Source organism: Lissotriton helveticus, chromosome 3_1 (genome assembly GCF_964261635.1).
Source record: "Lissotriton helveticus chromosome 3_1, aLisHel1.1, whole genome shotgun sequence".
Lineage (NCBI taxonomy): Eukaryota > Metazoa > Chordata > Amphibia > Caudata > Salamandridae > Lissotriton > Lissotriton helveticus.
In genome coordinates this window covers 1,737,977,499-1,737,999,860 of record NC_136061.1, presented here as the reverse complement: position 1 = coordinate 1,737,999,860, position 22,362 = coordinate 1,737,977,499, and positions in this window count along the sequence as shown.

Sequence of the window (22,362 nt, the reverse complement as noted above, 5' to 3'; positions counted from 1 at the left end):
GAAAAACAATTGAGACAGCTGGAAAGTAAATATATTTTACTCCTAGATACCAGGATCCCAAATGGGATGAACACAGGGGAGGATCTGCATTGTTTTTTATAACATAGGCACAGTAAAATCCGGTTAAGTTATCGGTTGGTTCATTTGACCGTGAGTATATAGTTTTATCTTTAGGTTTTCTATGTTTTCATCATCCCCGTTGACAAATGATAATGTCTCATTTCAAATGGTTGTTATCCATCTCTGCCACCCCGTCTTCCATTGAGTAGTTCCCTACTTTTTAAGTCCGGTCCTCAGTAGACTCATGTAGATCCCAAGTAACCCTATGAGAGGGGGTATTTGCTTCAAAGGGCAGCATTTTTTTTATTGGGAATAGGGCACTATGCCACAATATCCCTATCTATAATCTGTTGCCATTTTGAATGCCAATTGCACATATCCGTAGACAGTATAGTTATTGCTTATACTATTATAACATGTGGATCATCATTATAATGATTCTGAACGTGTTTTCTTCCAATGTTTCCCTATTTATAGTGATATAATTTTAGACTTGGAAAATGATATGTTGTAACCATATCTATTTCCAAGTTCACAAAAGAAAATGTTTTTGCACTATGCACTTTTTTGCACTTTATTACAGATCACTTGTACTAGCACTTTCAGATTGTGCGTGGGCTATCGATGCTCAATTTTACAGCTTTGTACATAGACGTTTGTAAGATATATGGATTTTAAACTAGATACACATTCGTGATGAAATCAATGTGATTGTACATAATATTTATATTATCGTATTTTCTTGATGAGAATTTAAGCTGATAAGTAACCTTTAACCAGAATGAAATAGTGTCTATACTGGTTGATATGTAAATTGGTTATTTAGCATTTGATTTGATTAATGAGAGCATTCAATCACCACATCGTATGCAAACAGATTTTCTTTTGAATGTGTGTATTTTATAATATATTTTCTATGTCTATGCGCTGTTTACGCCCAGCCACTGATTGTGCTCAGTATTTAATCAGAGCTATTGGTTCCGATTGTCATGTGAACAAGGCTACAGTGACGTAGCCGAAACGCGTCATGCTGGAGACAAGGGGTCAATAAACCACCTTTGCATCTATCTCAAGTGCTTTTTTGTGGTCTGGTCCTGTGTTGGAGTCGGAAACCAGGTCCGTCTGGCAGGAGTTGGGATCATATATATATATATAATATATATATATATATATATATATATATATATATATATATATATATATATATAACGCTCCAACTCCTCCTCAATTAATGAAAAAGGACAAAACAGCACTCGAAAGGAAGATATGCCAGTCACGCTAGTTTATTCTTCGCGGAAGGGGCTCACACAGACGCGTTTCGGCGTGCTGCCTTCGTCAGTGTGTATTTCACACTATCTGTTACTAACATGTTTTAATAAAGCATTTTGATGGTAATGAGCATAGACAAGGGACTAACATCACGTTGTTTGAAGTGAGCGCCATCTTGGAGTGACATATTCTTTCGTGTAACCCCATCACACACACATACAAGAATTTAATACAATAAAGCCCACAGATGGGCGATCACACTTTCAAAACCACAGTAATGTGATGTTATTCAAATGTTTTTCATATAAACACAAATCAAGCCGTGGATCGGCTAGTGTCCCTTATCGTTACATACTGCCATATCCAACAATACATGTGATGCCAGCGAAGAAAAAAGCGCAATATTACATTGCTATTATCACCTCGAGAAATGAGTGAATCATATAAAATTATGTCATCGTCCTTGTCATAGAATTATAATACATTATATACCTCCAAATATGATAACTTGACTCACTCGTTCATGAAAAAGAAAAGGAAAGAATAAGTGATCACACTTAAACTCTCTAAAACCAAATAATGTCAGCATTGATAGCATTTCCCAGTTCATTATTCAATTGATATTAAATCAATATTACATCACGATTTCAATTATAGCTATATAGTTGGCATAGTTAAAGCTCTAACAGCAATTACCATAATCCACAAAATTGAGAATGCGGCAAGATTCCACACCATACAATCAGCAGATCACAATTGCTCATAACCTGATCAAATCAAATCAAAATCGATTCAGTTCAATTCAAAAGGCACAATTAGTATTGTACGATCAGGATTCCAATAGCTACAGCAATCATCAGATTCTTTTATCAGATTTTGTTACTAGGGAGGACATATTTACATATTTACATATTTACATTTCACGGCAATGCTCATACGGTATTCAGCTTCTATGCTTCTTTTATCATTTATCTGTGAGCTGTATCTCTTATTTGCCCAGGTGAAACGCCATCTCCTCCCCACTATATAAGCCTTTTGGATGTTTCGTGGAGAGATCAATTATATATCTCGACTCTAACCTCCGGAGTCTCCTCAAGCGGTCTCCTCCCCTCACATTAGGGGGTACAACATCTATTCCAAAATATTGCAACTTGTTCCGGTCCCGCCCGTGAGCTTCTGCAAAGTGGCGAGCCACTGGATAGGCAGGGTCAGCTTTGTCTATCGCTCTAAGATGTTCAAGTACTCTCAGTTTAAGTTCTTTAATCGTACTTCCAATGTAGCGAAGGCCACATGGACATTGTAGGCAATAGACCGCATATTGCGTGGTACAGGTAATAAATTTGTTAATATTAATTTTCTTCCCTGTTTCCGTTATTGTATACGCCAAGACCCGTTTACTACCTGCGCACGCTTTGCAGCGGCCGCAGGGGTAAAAGCCTTTCTGCTCCCTTAAGGTGTTAGTTCTGGGAGCAGGTTTGTCAAGATGGCTCGTAACCAGCATATCTCCAACTGATCTTGCTTTGCTGAAGGTTAGTAGTGGGTAAGTTGGTAAATCCTCCCTAAGTACATTATCAGTTAACAGAATGTGCCAATTTTTCTTGAGCTTCATTCTCAAATCTTGTGCCCCTGATGAGTACGGGGTAACAAGCCTGAATTTCCCTTTGTTGTTCGTTCTTTTTCTCTTATCTCCCTCCCCTTTGGGGTTGGGGGTGAGAAGGGTTTCCCTCTTGATCTTTCTTACCTTGGTCAGTGTCTTATTTAACAATTTTTCGCCGTACCCCCTGTTCATAAAGCGGGATACACACTCAGAGGCAGCCGCCTCAAAGTCAGAATCTCTGGAACAGTTTCGGCGGAGCCTCAATAGCTCCCCATAGGGGATACTCTTGACTAGTTGAGGAGGATGGCTGCTGCTGGCAAAGAGTGTAGAATTGCCAGCAGTCTCCTTTCTGTATAGAGAGGTGTGGAGATGTTCTCCTTCAATGAATATTCTCAGATCCAGATACTCCGCTGCCACCGGACTTACTGAACCTGAGAAGTATAAATTCAAGTTGTTATTGTTGAGTATGTTTATATATTCATATGCCGTTTCCTCCCCACCGCTCCATACGATGAACAAGTCATCGATGTAGCGATGCCAGCATACTACTTTTCCCTGCTGTTCCCTGATATTACAACTCCTGGGAACCCGCTCCTCCCACCAGCCCACGAATAAATTCGCGTAGCTGGGGGCGAAGCAGGTTCCCATCGCTGTTCCAGACCTCTGTATATATAGTTGATCCTCAAACAGAAATATGTTGTGTGTTAAACAGAATTCAATGAATTCTAGGATCATACTATTATGTCTGGCGAAGCGTAGTTGCCGCTTTTCCAAAGCATAGCTTATCGCCTCCAGGCCATGTTGGTGTTCAATGCTTGTGTACAAGCTAGAAATGTCCAATACGATCATTAGATACCCCGGTTCCCATTCCAAGTCCTGTATTTTCACCAAGAAATCTTTTGTGTCTCTGATGTAGGATTTTAAATCGGACACCAGTGGGAACAGGATATTGTCAACAAATCGGGACATGTTCTCTGTCAAACTTCCAATAGAGGAAATAATTGGACGGCCTGGAGGGTGATTGCGATTTTTGTGCAGTTTCGGGAGGTGGTAGAACGTAGGTGTCATGGGACAGTTGTTTCGTAGAAACAGATGTTCGTCTCTACTTAGCATTTGAAGATCATACCATTTTTGAATTAGTTTATCATATTCACTTATACTTTCTTGGTATGTTTCGTTGGTACATCTCACATAAAATTTCTCATCCATGAGTTGCTTCAAAGCTTCCTCCTTATAGTAGTCCCTACTCATTAAAACCACGTTTCCCCCTTTATCTGAGTGTTTTACCACAATATTTTTGTCTTGCATAAGGGTTTTCAGGGCATTCCTTTGTTGTTCCGTGATGTTGTGATTATGGTTGTGGTGGTCTACTTTCCGATATTTTGCAAGATCGTTGTTCATTGCTTCCGTAAATATGTCTATCGCGTCCCATGGGGATTGAGGAACAAAGATTGAGACTGGTTTAAATCCACTTTCCTCTCTGTCCTGTTCCACTCCCTGTATTTCAGCTCTCTGTGCCAGGTTCAAATGTCCGATGTTGAGAGGTTCTTCCATTTCTAGGCCTTCTAGGATCTCGACAGTTTGTAAGTCTCTACTATTGAGAGCATCGGTTGCAGTTATTCTGAGGCCTTTCTTGCCTTTGTCTTGTAGGTGTGGGCGCAATTTGAAATACTTATGGAGCTTTAATTTTCTTGTGAATCGGAACAAGTCGATTTTTGTTTGTGTAAATTCCAACTCACTGTTGGGACAAAATGTTAGTCCGAGGCTAAGAACTTCTTTCTCTGGGTTCGTCAGTTCCCTTGATGTTAAATTCACCACCGTTAGATTGGCTTGATCTTCAGAGCCTATGTGGCTTAATGTTGCTACTTTGTGTTCTTGTTGCGGTTCACCCAGCGGGGAGCTCCTCTTCCCCCTCTGCCTCTTTTTGCCACCTCCTGATCTCCTGGTCCTCCTGGTTTTCCTGGTGATGTTGTCCCCGCATCCGGAGGTTTGTTTTTTCCGCCCCGGAGCCAGGATTTCTTTATCACCTCGAATTCCTCTTGAAAAGGGGTTCTCTTATTCTTTCCAGGTTGGGTTGATTGCGGCGCTCGATTGGTTCCGCGTTCATCCGGGTCAGACTGGTCTTCACCAGACTCATTTTCCGTGACTTCGGATTCCGAGGTAACTACATCTGTTGATTGCGCTGTTCCAACCCTTGCACCTGTCCCTTTCTGTAAAGCTTTACGTGGAGCATCATATTTCTTCGCATACGTTAATACGCGACCTGTCTCATAGTCATTTGCGTCGCGGTCGTATTTTTCTTGCTTGCGAAGCTTGATTTTAGTCTCATATTTGACGAGCCGAGCCTTCATCTGATCTCTCATCTGTCCAATAGATGTTACTATCTTCGATTCTGTTTCTTTATCTAGCTCAGTATTCACTAGAGAATTTAAGCTGATAAGTAACCTTTAACCAGAATGAAATAGTGTCTATACTGGTTCATATGTAAATTGGTTATTTAGCATTTGATTTGATTAATGAGAGCATTCAATCACCACATCGTATGCAAACAGATTTTCTTTTGAATGTGTGTATTTTATAATATGTTTTCTATGTCTATGCGCTGTTTATGCCCAGCCACTGATTGTGCTCAGTATTTAATCAGAGCTATTGGTTCCGATTGTCATGTGAGCAAGGCTACCGTGACGTAGCCGAAACGCGTCATGCTGGAGACAAGGGGTATATATATATATATATATATATATATATATATATATATATATATATATATATATATATATATATATATATCCAATGAAAACAGTACCGCTGCTTGAAGACACCACACACAGGGAGCTTGATTCCTCTTTTATTGTGGACTGCAAAAAGCATCAGGTTCCCAAACTCAGTCCACAGTACATAGACCGACGCGTGTGGTGTCTTCAAGCAGGGGTACTGTTTTCGTTGGATATATATATATATATATATATATATATATATTCACAGAAAAAACCATAGGTTATAGACCATATATAGTTAGGAATTAGCATTTACAAAACCTTGAAAATTCACTGAAAAAACCATAGGTTATAGACCATATATAGTTAGGAAATAGCATTTAGAAAACCTTATTTTACTCACACAAAACCATTGAAATTCCATATATAGTTAGTTGCACTAACTATATATCGCGCACCTGCAATCCACTGCTGATGATGTCACATATTACATCATTCATGACATGGTCAGTGACATCACTGATGACATCACTGATGACATCTCAAATGACATCACTGATGACATCACTGATGACATCTCATTTGACATTACTGATCACATCACTGATGACATCATTCATGTGATGATACAATGAACCTCTTCAGACTCTAATATAACCTTAGATACACTCAGTGTAAACAGACACTCACAGACTGTCACTCATCCATGGAGTTACTCACACACCTAGTCAGTCTTGCAAAGAATCAATCACACCTCGATTTCCTCAACTATATAGTTATACACACCTTACTTATTGGAACATATAATAACACATATTTACTCTGTTATACAATCCCTGATACAAGTTCACAATAATCCATACAGCCACTCACACATTCACTGGCTCTTATGCACAGTTATTTATATATGTCAACTATCACATGTACTGTGTTTTACATATGTACTTACTTTGACATGTAGCACTGAGATATCCATTCACTCACCAATACACTCATGCACACAGTCAACCGCCCATACAGATGTTTCCACATGCACTTTTGAACCCATACATCTAGTGAATCAACTGCTCACACATCTATGCACAGAGTCATACACCTCCCAGACACCCACACACACACTCAGTCTCCCATACAAATACTTGGGCAACTAATCAATAACCCATATAGTTAGTCATATAGCTAATGATCAACACATGCATCAGATTACAAAACAACAGACACAATGATGCACAATTTAAAACAGTTTAGTCACTAACCCATGCACTCAGTGAGACACATTTAATCACTCACTTATACAGTCAGTCATGCACCTACTAAATCCTTCATCCAGACACTTATACATCCACTCATTCTTCAATATGTAAGACATATTTTAACTTTACAGAAGCATACAGTCACTGGATGTTGTCATCAGTGATGTCATCAGTGATGTCATTTGAGATGTCATCAGTGATGTCATCAGTGATGTCACTGACCATGTCATGAATGATGTAATATGTGACATCATCAGCAGTGGATTGCAGGTGCGCGATATATAGTTAGTGCAACTAACTATATATGGAATTTCAATGGTTTTGTGTGAGTAAAATAAGGTTTTCTAAATGCTATTTCCTAACTATATATGGTCTATAACCTATGGTTTTTTCAGTGAATTTTCAAGGTTTTGTAAATGCTAATTCCTAACTATATATGGTCTATAACCTATGGTTTTTTCTGTGAATTTCATTGGTTTTTTAACAGCTAATATCTGTAGCTGTAAAATGTATTCTTCTTTAAATCCAAAAATATATTTTATATGTTTATGAATAATTTTTTTTAAAAATATTTTTTTTTCTTCGTTCCCGCTTCGCGAATCGGGAAGCTTCCCGTTAGCTGACCTTGATGCCGCGAAATAGACCGCGAGCCGGTAAACGTTTCTTTACCGCAAGTGCCGCGTTAGAAAACAACATCGTGACGCCTCCCGTCCGCATGACGTTCCACGTTGTCGCTTGATACGTCATATGACGTGCTACGTTAGCGAACTGGTACGCGAAGCGAGTGCCAAAGCGCAGGTTTCTGGAAGCAAACCGGGAGGCCCTGCAAAGCGCTTAACGTAAACACAGCAAGTCATGTGACTTGGTAATAACACTTTTCATTGGTTCATTTCACTTTTGGTTTCCTAATGATGTAAGACTAGGTCATATAATCTAAAATGAACACTTTTGATTGGTTGAGAACTCTTGTTTTTCCCAAATGATGAAAATCCCTCCTTCTTTCCTCACTCTGACTTTCATCATTGTGAGAGAAAGACCCTTTGTGATCACTGAGCAATGGCTTCTTTAGTAGCTTCAGCTGGTGCTTCCCCACCACCTCCACCACATCCAAGGAAGAGTGGACCACCTGCTCAAGTTGTAATTCAACAAGAAGAAGAAGAAGAGGAACAGGAGGACGAGCACGAAGAGAGGCAGTTTTTGCCTGAGCAGCCCAGGACGTCTCACCGGAAAGAAAACTTCATTTGGCAATTTTTTAAAATTCCCAAAGGTCAGAAAAAAGTAAATGCAAGATACATAACTTGCCTTATATGTCAAGATAGACTGTCCAGAGGGACCGACAAAAAATACAGTTTCGGAAACTACACAATGCATCGCCATATGACTAGGTGGCATCCTAACAACTACAGTGCTGCACAGTTTCGGAACGACCTAGATAATCTCCCTATTATGGCCAGAAGATCTGTTGTACCGGAAGTAACGGGACCAGAGGGCAGGGAGATGGTGCCAAATATACAAATGAGATTTGGTGAAGTAAAACACACCTGCGTATTTTGCGATGGATTCATTTCCTACGGAGAAAGAAGCATCACTCTGATCAACAGAGCTATTGACTATCATATGCAAGTTTGTCCGTAACGCCCAAAATAATAAATACTTCTTTTTTTTGTTTTTTTGCTCCTGTTGAGCCCTTTACAATGAATCGTTTTCATTGCCCCCTCCAAGAAAAACCCCAAAAAATATAAAACTGTTCCGAAAAATTCAAAAACAGTAAAAAAAGTTCAGAAAAATAAAAAAAAAAGTTCTTTTCAGAACTACCTCCCCGTTATTAAAAAATTGGTACAATATTTGGAACTGTGCCAACCTCTATTTCTCTTAGTTCGCTTCCTAGTTCGCTCGCTGGTACGCGAACTGGAAGCGAACCAAAAACAGTAAGTATAAGGGAAGGAAACACACACTTATGTTAAAAGAAAGACAGCTATAGGGGAGTAAACTAGAGATACTATTACCCATAATCCACTACTGATGATGTCACATATTACATCATTCATGACATGCTCAGTGACATCATCAGCAGAGGATTGCGGGTTTTTTGGCAACATGCCTTATCCACGGTTTAATAACGCTGCCTTTTGCTTTATATAAGTTTTCAAATTGTATGAAATATATACCAATAGGTCTTTATGAACCTTTAGGTAGTGCTTTTGTTCATGAGGTCTGGTCGCTTCCATACACATACAGATGTTTCAAAGATGATCAAGAAGTTTATCTGAATGGAGAGGAATGCACTGAGACGCCAGATCATTCACTAATGTGTAGGCACATACAGTTACACGATTCATGCAACAAACACCGACCAAATATGGCTTGCGTGTTGCAAGGCACGCCAGTTCCTGCTATCATCCCCACGTTCAAGTTGTTGGAAAATGGTAGTTATTTGATGCTCAATAATGAAGATTGTTCTGAGTTAATTAAAAGTATTCCTTTTATCGTAACAGTAAGTGAACGGGTTATTTGCTGCAGAAATGTTCTATTTCCTCCCACACATGAACATAGGGAGTTTTCAATCTGGCCACAAATACCAACCTTGGGACACGTTTCATCGGCATGACAAGAATAAGAGCTCTTTTGTCTCAGAGAGAGGTGGCCTTGAGTTCGGCCCGTGAAACTTTCGTACTTCACATAGCGAACACCCGTACACAGGTTTGCCTTTCAATTTCAGCAACATGTTTCCGACTATCTTTAACGCATCCTCCACAAAATCCCTGGCACACTTTTTTAAAGTTGTTACCAGTGGTCTCGTGACTTCATTTGAGAAAATCTTTGGAGTCATCCCTGCTCCCTTTCATTCCATTTTCTCCACTCTGGTTCGTGGATTGCATTTTTACTTGCATTACCAGCGGACGCTCTTGTGCTTTTTTACATTTTTAAATATGGATGTCCCTCCTATGCAACCTCCGACCCTGCAGCTGCTGACACTGTTCCGCAATCGCATGCTAGAATATTATGGCACAATGCCGTTGGCGATATTAAGCACGGCATATGGATTATCTTTTCGGTTCTCCTACTTCACCTGTGTCCAGCCTGTATTTCACTGCCTGACCTGTGATTTCGATTGGGCCATTGATTTGTGTCTCTGCGGACCGGTTTCTCCTGACGTCGACTTTAATCAGCTGATGACTCCTATCATTACTCACGAGTTGATTTGTCCTGGCGAAAGGATTATGGCTGTGGCATTGATGCATGGACTACTTGGTCCCTGGAATTTACTGGCGGCAGCACAGTCTTTCTTGGAACACAGCTTTCTTGAAAACCCACCGAGCTGTCCTCTGATGGTGATAGAGGATCCGGTGCTGGGAGAGCACGTATGTTCTTTTCCGCTTTTAAATTGGATGGCTGAACTGTTTTCGGATGAAGACGGTGACTTCCTATTGGAGGCTGTTGCAGCTTATTTTGCATACACAGTTATGTCATAGACCTTTTTCATGTTTGATATGCTGAGTACTAGCATTTCATTGACAATTCATTGACTTATTTGTCAAGTTTTTATTATTTACCTTGCCTATTGGCTTAAGACTCGATAAAGTACTTGGCTGTTTTATTTTTCTTTAGCATTGAATTTTCCTAGTTTTTAATGCTTTACCTTGCGGACCGTCCACATATAAACTTGCAATCTGCTCTCATGAGATGGCACTTCTATTATCTTATTCAGTTCGTTTCCGGATCATGAGGAGGTGTCATCTAGGTCCTGGATATCTTTACACCGTGTTAAGTTAGCATGGGCTCATTACCGGTTTAAACGCCATTTTTCCTTTTTTGCAACTTCTGCACACGACACTTAGTTGTTGCTTTAGCTTTCCACCTAGTAGTTCATCGTGGTTTACATGAGAATAATATGTTATTGGTCTACTATCTGCTTTACTTGTTAAACTATATCTGTACAGCGAGTGCTAAAGTTTCAAGAACAACACGATACAGAATTGTTATGAGGTCTGATCTCCACGACTTCATACTCATAACATAAGTGCAACTTCTGCCAATTCTGGGCATGAGGCGGGTTTTATATTGCTTTGCCGAACACACATACACAACAGTTGATGCGGTTCACATGAAGAGAGAGCTGGTGTATGCTGATGTGATTCCTTCAAATCTAAGACACTAAAGTATGGACACGCCCTAAACCAACACAAAGAGACCTTCTTAGCAAATAATATAATATGTGTATTAGGGAGGGTGAGATATAAGCAGCCGCGGGCCGTGGAGGGAGTTACGATGGGGCAGGGAGGCGGGGAGGGGGAGAAGCAGGGTGGAGCCCTCTCTACCTTGCCCCTCCCCCTCCCCGCCTCCCTGCCCCACCGTAACTCCCTCCACGGCCCGCGGCTGCTTATAAGTGTTGCTAACTCTTATTCATTTACAGCATGTTAACATACTGTCACCATTCGCTTTTTATGTACTAGTAACTATGCTGGTAATTTTGCTACTGATAATATGTGTACTTGTATTCTCCACCCTGCTTCTCCCCCTCCCCGCCTCCCTGCCTCACCGTAACTCCCTCCACGGCCCGCGGCTGCTTATAAGTGTTGCTAACTCTTATTCATTTACAGCATGTTAACATACTATCACCATTCACTTTTTATGTACTAGTAACTATGCTGGTAATTTTGCTACTGATAATATGTGTACTTTTATTATCTAAGGTACTACGCCTGAGAAGACGGCATTAGTAAATAAACATTTCAAATACACATGTGTTCTTCTTAACTCCATGTTCTGGTTTCTAAGAAATATATAACGACCGACTGTTCATGAGTTCCACGTATCCTGAGGTACTATAAGTTCATATTCTGGATTGTCTAAACATTGAGAGTTTGTTATATCCAATGTGACACTGTACCTAGCTTGCTAAATAGTTTTTGATTACTAACGTGAGTTTTGGGACACCCTAATTCGCCGAGGTTCCAATCCTCTGTCCACAGTTCTGTGTGAGAACAGAAACCCTGCGACAGGGGCACCCCCGACCCTTGCTGTAGCTTCATCACACTTGCGATACAACTCCAGCAATGCGCCACCTTTACGGCACAGATACATCACGCATCTGTGCTGTTTTTGCCCCATGATGCGCCGCATTGTAAATGCAGCACACCATAGGTGACGGAACAGCGGCACAGAATGACTAACACATCCCTGGTGATGCGCCAGTCATCATAAATCTATCCCTATGCTTCTTATCTTGTTAGAGATGAACCGCCATATGTATCATCAAAGTTATTTGCATTTCCTAAATAGCGAACTTTAAGGAATAAATAGCGATTCTTTACCATTCCTAGTTTGCGATGAGCTATTTGCTAATTAGCCGAATGTAGCCCAATGAAGTCCAATGTAGCCCAATGTAGCCCAAAGATGGCCGCCAGACACACAAAAAAACAAATGTAGCCCAAATATCAGCCAGATGTAGCCCAACTATAGCCCAGTGACAGAATGACCAATCAGCTTCGCAAACCTCCGTTACGCGAAGCGGAGCGCTGTTACAGATATATATCTTTTTTTGAACGTTAATTTCTCAAAATCCACTGGAGCACATATATTGAGACCTAGCAAAGGCACATCGGGCTACCAGTCCCTAATATTTTGCCAAGTTTCGTGCAAATCCATTCAGCCGTTCAATTATTATTTTTATTATTTTTTTTTGCCCCGCGGGGCCCTTTTAAAACCTCCACATCAAACCTAGGGGGTCAGCGAGGATCTACTATGCCCCCTTATAGTTATTTCCCCCTTTGTTTTGACCTCCTCTTGTCTCTCGATCCTACCGAGAGACAAGATGGCGGCCGCTACGGACTGTTTGGAATGTTGACAGACGCCGGAGAACCAATCAGCTTCGCTTCACAAAGCTCCGTTGCGCGAAAAGTCCGCGAACCAGAGCGCTAACCGGTCCGCTGTTACAGATATATATCTTTTTTTAAACGTTAATTTCTCAAAATCCACTGGAGCACATATATTGAGACCTACAAAAGGCACATCGGGCTACCAGTCCCTACAATTTTGCCAAGTTTCGTGCAAATCCATTCAGCCGTTCGGGCTAAAAGTGAGGCCAACCGCCCTATGGAAAACTCAATGTTAAAAACACGTTTTGGGACCCCCCTTTTTTCTCGGCCCCCACTGGACGAACCCCCCCCAAATTTTCAAGGGCTGCTCAGAAACAAAATGTGCCATTTTCCTGAAGATTTCAGCCAATTCCGTCCACAAACGCCAAAGTTATTAGACATAGAATTTTCAAAAAACCCATAGAGAAAAAATCCTAACTATATATACCTACTGGCGACCGCCAGTAGGTAATATATATATATATATATATATGTATATGTATATATATATATATATATATATATATATATATATATATGTATATACCGTATTTTTCAGCGTATAAGACGACCCGGCGTATAAGACGACCCCCTACTTTGCTTGATAAAATGTAGGTTTCGTGCTATACTCGCCGTATAAGACTACCCCCACTTCCAGCGCAGTCCAACGCAGTCCTGCATAGCCATTTTGAGAATTTATTTTATTTTATTTTGGCTCGTACTTTGTACGCTTTTGTAACCTGCACACTTATCCCTTTTTTCTCCAGGAATGTACCGATTGCTACCTCATGTATTTTGGTTGCTCACTATTGTCACTTTTGATCCATGTAACTTAACGTTTGCTTTTGTAATTTGTTCATTTGTAATTGTTCCTCTTGTATCAATACTGTTCCTACTGTAAAGCGCTCTGACACCTTAGGGTAAAGTCCGCGCTATAAAAAAATTGCATAAACCTTTTAGTGCATGATTGACGCCTGCGCTAGTGACGTACCAATATCCCCCACAGCCCCCGCGGTGCGAGGGGAGGGGGAGCTCCGGCACTGGCCACGGACGGCGGATTAGAGCCCCTGGCTGGGTCCGAAGAGTGGGCGGGAAATGGTGCAGCTTAGGGAACACAAATACAAGACGAACACAAGATCAGCCCCTCGCCAGCCAGTGCGGCCAATACGCCTTAGTATTTTCACTGCTTGAGCAATTTATGTTACAGTAGGATTTCTGTAGAAAAACAACCACATCAGCCAAATTAGCTTCGATTCACGCGGTAACGTAACCTGTGCTTTTGCTTTTTCAAGTCTGGAGATTGCATACAAAGTTCAAGTCTGGAGATTGCATATAAAGTTCATATTTTATACCTATTGCCAAAAAAACACGTGCTCTGATTGCGTGCTCGCGCAGTGTTATATAATGCAGAAGCAGTCTGACACCTTCGGGTGTAGTCCGCGCTATGTAAAAAACGCATGAAAACATACCGTCAAATTTGGCACCCGGCGTATAAGACGACCCCCGACTTTCCAGAACATTTTAAGGGGTTAAAAAGTCGTCTTATACGCCGGAAAATACGGTATATATATATATATTTATTACCTACTGGCGGTCGCCAGTAGGTATATATAGTTAGGATTTTTTCTCTATGGGTTTTTTGAAAATTCTATGTCTAATAACTTTGGCGTTTGTGGACGGAATTGGCTGAAATTTTCAGGAAAATGGCACATTTTGTTTCTGAGCAGCCCTTGAAAATTTGGGGGGGGTTCGTCCAGTGGGGGCCGAGAAAAAAGGGGGGTCCCAAAACGTGTTTTTAACATTGAGTTTTCCATAGGGCGGTTGGCCTCACTTTTAGCCCGAACGGCTGAATGGATTTGCACGAAACTTGGCAAAATTGTAGGGACTGGTAGCCCGATGTGCCTTTTGTAGGTCTCAATATATGTGCTCCAGTGGATTTTGAGAATTTAACGTTTAAAAAAAGATATATATCTGTAACAGCGGACCGGGCAGCGCACTGGTTCGCGGACTTTTCGCGCAACGGAGCTTTGTGAAGCGAAGCTGATTGGTTCTCCGGCGTCTGTCAACATTCCAAACAGTCCGTAGCGGCCGCCATCTTGTCTCTCGGTAGGATCGAGAGACAAGAGGAGGTCAAAACAAAGGGGGAAATAACTATAAGGGGGCATAGTAGATCCTCGCTGACCCCCTAGGTTTGATGTGGAGGTTTTAAAAGGGCCCCGCGGGGCAAAAAAAAATAATAATAATAATAATTGAACGGCTGAATGGATTTGCACGAAACTTGGCAAAATATTAGGGACTGGTAGCCCGATGTGCCTTTGCTAGGTCTCAATATATGTGCTCCAGTGGATTTTGAGAAATTAACGTTCAAAAAAAGATATATATCTGTAACAGCGCTCCGCTTCGCGTAACGGAGGTTTGCGAAGCTGATTGGTCATTCTGTCACTGGGCTATAGTTGGGCTACATCTGGCTGATATTTGGGCTACATTTGTTTTTTTGTGTGTCTGGCGGCCATCTTTGGGCTACATTGGGCTACATTGGGCTTCATTGGGCTACATTCGGCTAATTAGCAAATAGCTCATCGCAAACTAGGAATGGTAAAGAATCGCTATTTATTCCTTAAAGTTCGCTATTTAGGAAATGCAAATAACTTTGATGATACATATGGCGGTTCATCTCTAACAAGATAAGAAGCATAGGGATACATTTATGATGACTGGCGCATCACCAGGGATGTGTTAGTCATTCTGTGCCGCTGTTCCGTCACCTATGGTGTGCTGCATTTACAATGCGGCGCATCATGGGGCAAAAACAGCACAGATGCGTGATGTATCTGTGCCGTAAAGGTGGCGCATTGCTGGAGTTGTATCGCAAGTGTGATGAAGCTCCAGCAAGGGTCGGGGGTGCCCCTGTCGCAGGGTTTCTGTTCTCACACAGAACTGTGGACAGAGGATTGGAACCTCGGCGAATGCATTGCTGGAGTTGTATCGCAAGTGTGATGAAGCTCCAGCAAGGGTCGGGGGTGCCCCTGTCGCAGGGTTTCTGTTCTCACACAGAACTGTGGACAGAGGATTGGAACCTCGGCGAATTAGGGTGTCCCAAAACTCACGTTAGTAATCAAAAACTATTTAGCAAGCTAGGTACAGTGTCACATTGGATATAACAAACTCTCAATGTTTAGACAATCCAGAATATGAACTTATAGTACCTCAGGATACGTGGAACTCATGAACAGTCGGTCGTTATAGATTTCTTAGAAACCAGAACATGGAGTTAAGAAGAACAGATGTGTATTTGAAATGTTTATTTACTAATGCCGTCTTCTCAGGCGTAGTACCTTAGATAATAAAAGTACACATATTATCAGTAGCAAAATTACCAGCATAGTTACTAGTACATAAAAAGTGAATGGTGATAGTATGTTAACATGCTGTAAATGAATAAGAGTTAGCAACACTTATAAGCAGCCGCGGGCCGTGGAGGGAGTTACGGTGAGGCAGGGAGGCGGGGAGGGGGAGAAGCAGGGTGGAGAATACAAGTACACATATTATCAGTAGCAAAATTACCAGCATAGTTACTAGTACATAAAAAGCGAATGGTGACAGTATGTTAACATGCTGTAAATGAATAAGAGTTAGCAACACTTATAAGCAGCCGCGGGCCGTGGAGGGAGTTACGGTGGGGCAGGGAGGCGGGGAGGGGGAGGGGCAAGGTAGAGAGGGCTCCACCCTGCTTCTCCCCCTCCCCGCCTCCCTGCCCCATCGTAACTCCCTCCACGGCCCGCGGCTGCTTATATCTCACCCTCCCTAATACACATATTATATTATTTGCTAAGAAGGTCTATTTGTGTTGGTTTAGGGCGTGCCCATACTTTAGTGTCTTAGATTTGAAGGAATCACATCAGCATACACCAGCTCTCTCTTCATGTGAACCGCATCAACTGTTGTGTATGTGTGTTCGGCAAAGCAATATAAAACCCGCCTCATGCCCAGAATTGGCAGAAGTTGCACTTATGTTATGAGTATGAAGTCGTGGAGATCAGACCTCATAACAATTCTGTATCGTGTTGTTCTTGAAACTTTAGCACTCGCTGTACAGATATAGTTTAACAAGTAAAGCAGATAGTAGACCAATAACATATTATTCTCATGTAAACCACGATGAACTACTAGGTGGAAAGCTAAAGCAACAACTAAGTGTCGTGTGCAGAAGTTGCAAAAAAGGAAAAATGGCGTTTAAACCGGTAATGAGCCCATGCTAACTTAACACGGTGTAAAGATATCCAGGACCTAGATGACACCTCCTCATGATCCGGAAACGAACTGAATAAGATAATAGAAGTGCCATCTCATGAGAGCAGATTGCAAGTTTATATGTGGACGGTCCGCAAGGTAAAGCATTAAAAACTAGGAAAATTTAATGCTAAAGAAAAATAAAACAGCCAAGTACTTTATCGAGTCTTAAGCCAATAGGCAAGGTAAATAATAAAAACTTGACAAATAAGTCAATGAATTGTCAATGAAATGCTAGTACTCAGCATATCAAACATGAAAAAGGTCTATGACATAACTGTGTATGCAAAATAAGCTGCAACAGCCTCCAATAGGAAGTCACCGTCTTCATCCGAAAACAGTTCAGCCATCCAATTTAAAAGCGGAAAAGAACATACGTGCTCTCCCAGCACCGGATCCTCTATCACCATCAGAGGACAGCTCGGTGGGTTTTCAAGAAAGCTCTGTTCCAAGAAAGACTGTGCTGCCGCCAGTAAATTCCAGGGACCAAGTAGTCCATGCATCAATGCCACAGCCATAATCCTTTCGCCAGGACAAACCAACTCGTGAGTAATGATAGGAGTCATCAGCTGATTAAAGTCGACGTCAGGAGAAACCGGTCCGCAGAGACACAAATCAATGGCCCAATCGAAATCACAGGTCAGGCAGTGAAATACAGGCTGGACACAGGTGAAGTAGGAGAACCGAAAAGATAATCCATATGCCGTGCTTAATATCGCCAACGGCATTGTGCCATAATATTCTAGCATGCGATTGCGGAACAGTGTCAGCAGCTGCAGGGTCGGAGGTTGCATAGGAGGGACATCCATATTTAAAAATGTAAAAAAGCACAAGAGCGTCCGCTGGTAATGCAAGTAAAAATGCCAATCCACGAACCAGAGTGCAGAAAATACAATGAAAGGAAGCAGGGATGACTCCAAAGATTTTCTCAAATGAAGTCACGAGACCACTGGTAACAACTTTAAAAAAGTGCACCAGGGACTTTGTGGAGGATGCGTTACAGATAGTCGGAAACATGTTGCTGAAATTGAAAGGCAAATGTTAATTGAAAAAGGTTTTGCACCTCTGTATGGGTGTTCGCTATGTGAAGTACGAAAGTTTCACGGGCCGAACTCAAGGCCACCTCTCTCTGAGACAAAAGAGCTCTTATTCATGCCATGCCGTTGAAACGTGTCTCAAGGTTGGTATTTGTGGCCAGATTGAAAACTCCCTATGTTCATGTGTGGGAGGAAATAGAACATTTCTGCAGCAAATAACCCGTTCACTTACTGTTACGATAAAAGGAATACTTTTAATTAACTCAGAACAATCTTCATTATTGAGCATCAAATAACTACCATTTTCCAACAACTTGAACGTGGGGATGATAGCAGGAACTGGCGTGCCTTGCAACACGCAAGCCATATTTGGTCGGTGTTTGTTGCATGAACCGTGTAAATGTATGTGCCTACACATTAGTGAATGATCTGGCGTCTCAGTGCATTCCTCTCCATTCAGATAAACTTCTTGATCATCTTTGAAACATCTGTATGTGTATGGAAGCGACCAGACCTCATGAAGAAAAGCACTACCTAAAGGTTCATAACGACCTATTGGTATATATTTCATACAATTTGAAAACTTATATAAAGCAAAAGGCAGCGTTATTAAACCGTGGATAAGGCATGTTGCCAAAAAACCCGCAATCCTCTGCTGATGATGTCACTGAGCATGTCATGAATGATGTAATATGTGACATCATCAGCAGTGGATTACGGGTAATGGTATCTCTAGTTTACTCCCTTATAGCTGTCTTTCTTTTAACATAAGTGTCTGTTTCCTTCCCTTATACTTACTGTTTTTGGGTCGCTTCCGGTTCGCGTACCCGCGAGCGAACTGGGAAGCGAACTAAGAGAAATAGAGGTTGGCACAGTTCCAAATATTGTACCAATTTTTTAATAACGGGGAGGTAGTTCTGAAAAGAACTTTTTTTTTTTTTTTTCTGAACATTTTTTTACTGTTTTTGAATTTTTCGGAACAGTTTTATATTTTTTTGGGTTTTTCTTGGAGGGGGCAATGAAAACGATTCATTGTAAAGGGCTCAACAGGAGCAACAAAACAAAAAAAAGAAGTATTTATTATTTTGGGCGTTTCGGACAAACTTGCATATGATAGTCAATAGCTCTGTTGATCAGAGTGATGCTTTTTTCTCCGTAGGAAATGAATCCATCGCAAAATGCGCAGATGTGTTTTACATCACCAAATCTCATTTGTATATTTGGCACCATCTCCCTGCCCTCTGGTCCCGTTACTTCCGGTACAACAGATCTTCTGGCCATAATAGGGAGATTATCTAGGTCGTTCCGAAACTGTGCAGCACTGTAGTTGTTAGGATGCCACCTAGTCATATGGCGATGCATTGTGTAGTTTCCGAAACTGTATTTTTTGTCGGTCCCTCTGGACAGTCTATCTTGACATATAAGGCAAGTTACGTATCTTGCATTTACTTTTTTCTGACCTTTGGGAATTTTAAAAAATTGCCAAATGAAGTTTTCTTTCCGGTGAGACGTCCTGGGCTGCTCAGGCAAAAACTGCCTCTCTTCGTGCTCGTCCTCCTGTTCCTCTTCTTCTTCTTCTTGTTGAATTACAACTTGAGCAGGTGGTCCACTCTTCCTTGGATGTGGTGGAGGTGGTGGGGAAGCACCAGCTGAAGCTACTAAAGAAGCCATTGCTCAGTGATCACAAAGGGTCTTTCTCTCACAATGATGAAAGTCAGAGTGAGGAAAGAAGGAGGGATTTTCATCATTTGGGAAAAACAAGAGTTCTCAACCAATCAAAAGTGTTCATTTTAGATTATATGACCTAGTCTTACATCATTAGGAAACCAAAAGTGAAATGAACCAATGAAAAGTGTTATTACCAAGTCACATGACTTGCTGTGTTTACGTTAAGCGCTTTGCAGGGCCTCCCGGTTTGCTTCCAGAAACCTGCGCTTTGCGACTCGCTTCGCGTACCAGTTCGCTAACGTAGCACGTCATATGACGTATCACGCGACAACGTGAAACGTCATGCGGACGGGAGGCGTCACGATGTTGTTTTCTAACGCGGCACTTGCGGTAAAGAAACGTTTACCGGCTCGCGGTCTATTTCGCGGCATCAAGGTCAGCTAACGGGAAGCTTCCCGATTCGCGAAGCGGGAACGAAGAAAAAAAAATATTTAAAAAAAAAAATTATTCATAAACATATAAAATATATTTTGGGATTTAAAGAAGAATACATTTTACAGCTACAGATATTAGCTGTTAAAAAACCAATGAAATTCACAGAAAAAACCATAGGTTATAGACCATATATAGTTAGGAATTAGCATTTACAAAACCTTGAAAATTCACTGAAAAAACCATAGGTTATAGACCATATATAGTTAGGAATTAGCATTTAGAAAACCTTATTTTACTCACACAAAACCATTGAAATTCCATATATAGTTAGTTGCACTAACTATATATCGTGCACCCGCAATCCACTGCTGATCATGTCACATATTACATCATTCATGACATGGTCAGTGACATCACTGATGACATCACTGATGACATCTCAAATGACATCACTGATGACATCACTGATGACATCTCATTTGACATCATTCTTGTGCTAATACGATAAACCTCTTCAGACTCTGATATAACCTTAGATACACTCAGTGTATACAGACACTCACACACTGCCACTCATCCATGGAGTTACACACACACCCAGTCAGTCATGCAAAGAAACAATCTCACCTCCATTTCTTGAACTATACAGTTAAACACACCTTACTTATTGAAACATATACTAACACATATTTACTCTCTTATACAATCCCTGATACAAGTTCACAATGATCGATACAACCACTCACTCATTCAGTGGCTCTCATGCACAGTTATTTATATATGCCAACTCTCAAATGTACTGTGTTTTACATATGTACTTACTATGACATGTAGCATTGAGATATCCATTCACTCATCAATACACTCATGCACACAGTCAACTGCCTATGTAGCTGTTTCCACATGCACTCTTGAACTCATACACCTAGTGAATAAACTGCTCACACATCTATGCATAGAGTCACACACCTTCCAGCCACCCCCACACAAACTCAATCTCCCATAGAAATACTTGGGCAACCAATTAATAACACATATAGCCTCTCGTATAGCTAATGATCAACACATGCAGCAGTTTACAGAACAACAGACATAATGATGCACAAATTAAGACAGTTTAGTCACTAACCCATGCATTCAGTGAGACACATTTAATCACTCACTCATACAGTCAGTCACGCACCTACTAAATCCTTCATCCAGACACTTATACATCCACTCATTCTTCAATATGTAAGACATATTTTAACTTTACAGAAACATACAGTCACTGGATGTAGTCATCAGTGATGTCATCAGTGATGTCATTTGAGATGTCATCAGTGATGTCATCAGTGATGTCACTGACCATGTCATGAATGATGTAATATGTGACATGATCAGCAGTGGATTGCGGGTGCACGATATATAGTTAGTGCAACTAACTATATATGGAATTTCAATGGTTTTGTGTGAGTAAAATAAGGTTTTCTAAATGCTAATTCCTAACTATATATGGTCTATAACCTATGGTTTTTTCAGTGAATATATATATATATATATATATATATATATATATATATATATATATATATATATATATATATATATTCATTGAAAAAACCATAGGTTATAGACCATATATAGTTAGGAATTTGCATTTACAAACCTTGAAAATTCACTGAAAAAACCATAGGTTATACACCATATATAGTTAGGAATTAGCATTTAAAAAACCTTATTTTACTCACACAAAACCAATGAAATTCCATATATAGTTAGTTGTACTAACTATATATCACGCACCCGCAATCCACTGCTGATCATGTCACATATGACATCATTCATGACATGGTCAGTGACATCACTGATGACATCACTGATGACATCTCAAATGACATCACTGATGACATCACTGATGACATCTCAAATGACATCACTGATGACATCACTGATGACAACATCCAGTGACTGTATTTTTCTGTAAAGTTAAAATATGTCTTACATATTGAAGAATGAGTGGATGTATAAGTGTCTGGATGAAGGATTTAGTAGGTGCATGACTGACTGTATGAGTGAGTGGTTAAATGTGTCTCACTGAGTGCATGGGTTAGTGACTAAACTGTCTTAATTTGTGCATCATTATGTCTGTTGTTCTGTAAACTGCTGCATGTGTTGATCAGTAGCTATATGAGTAAC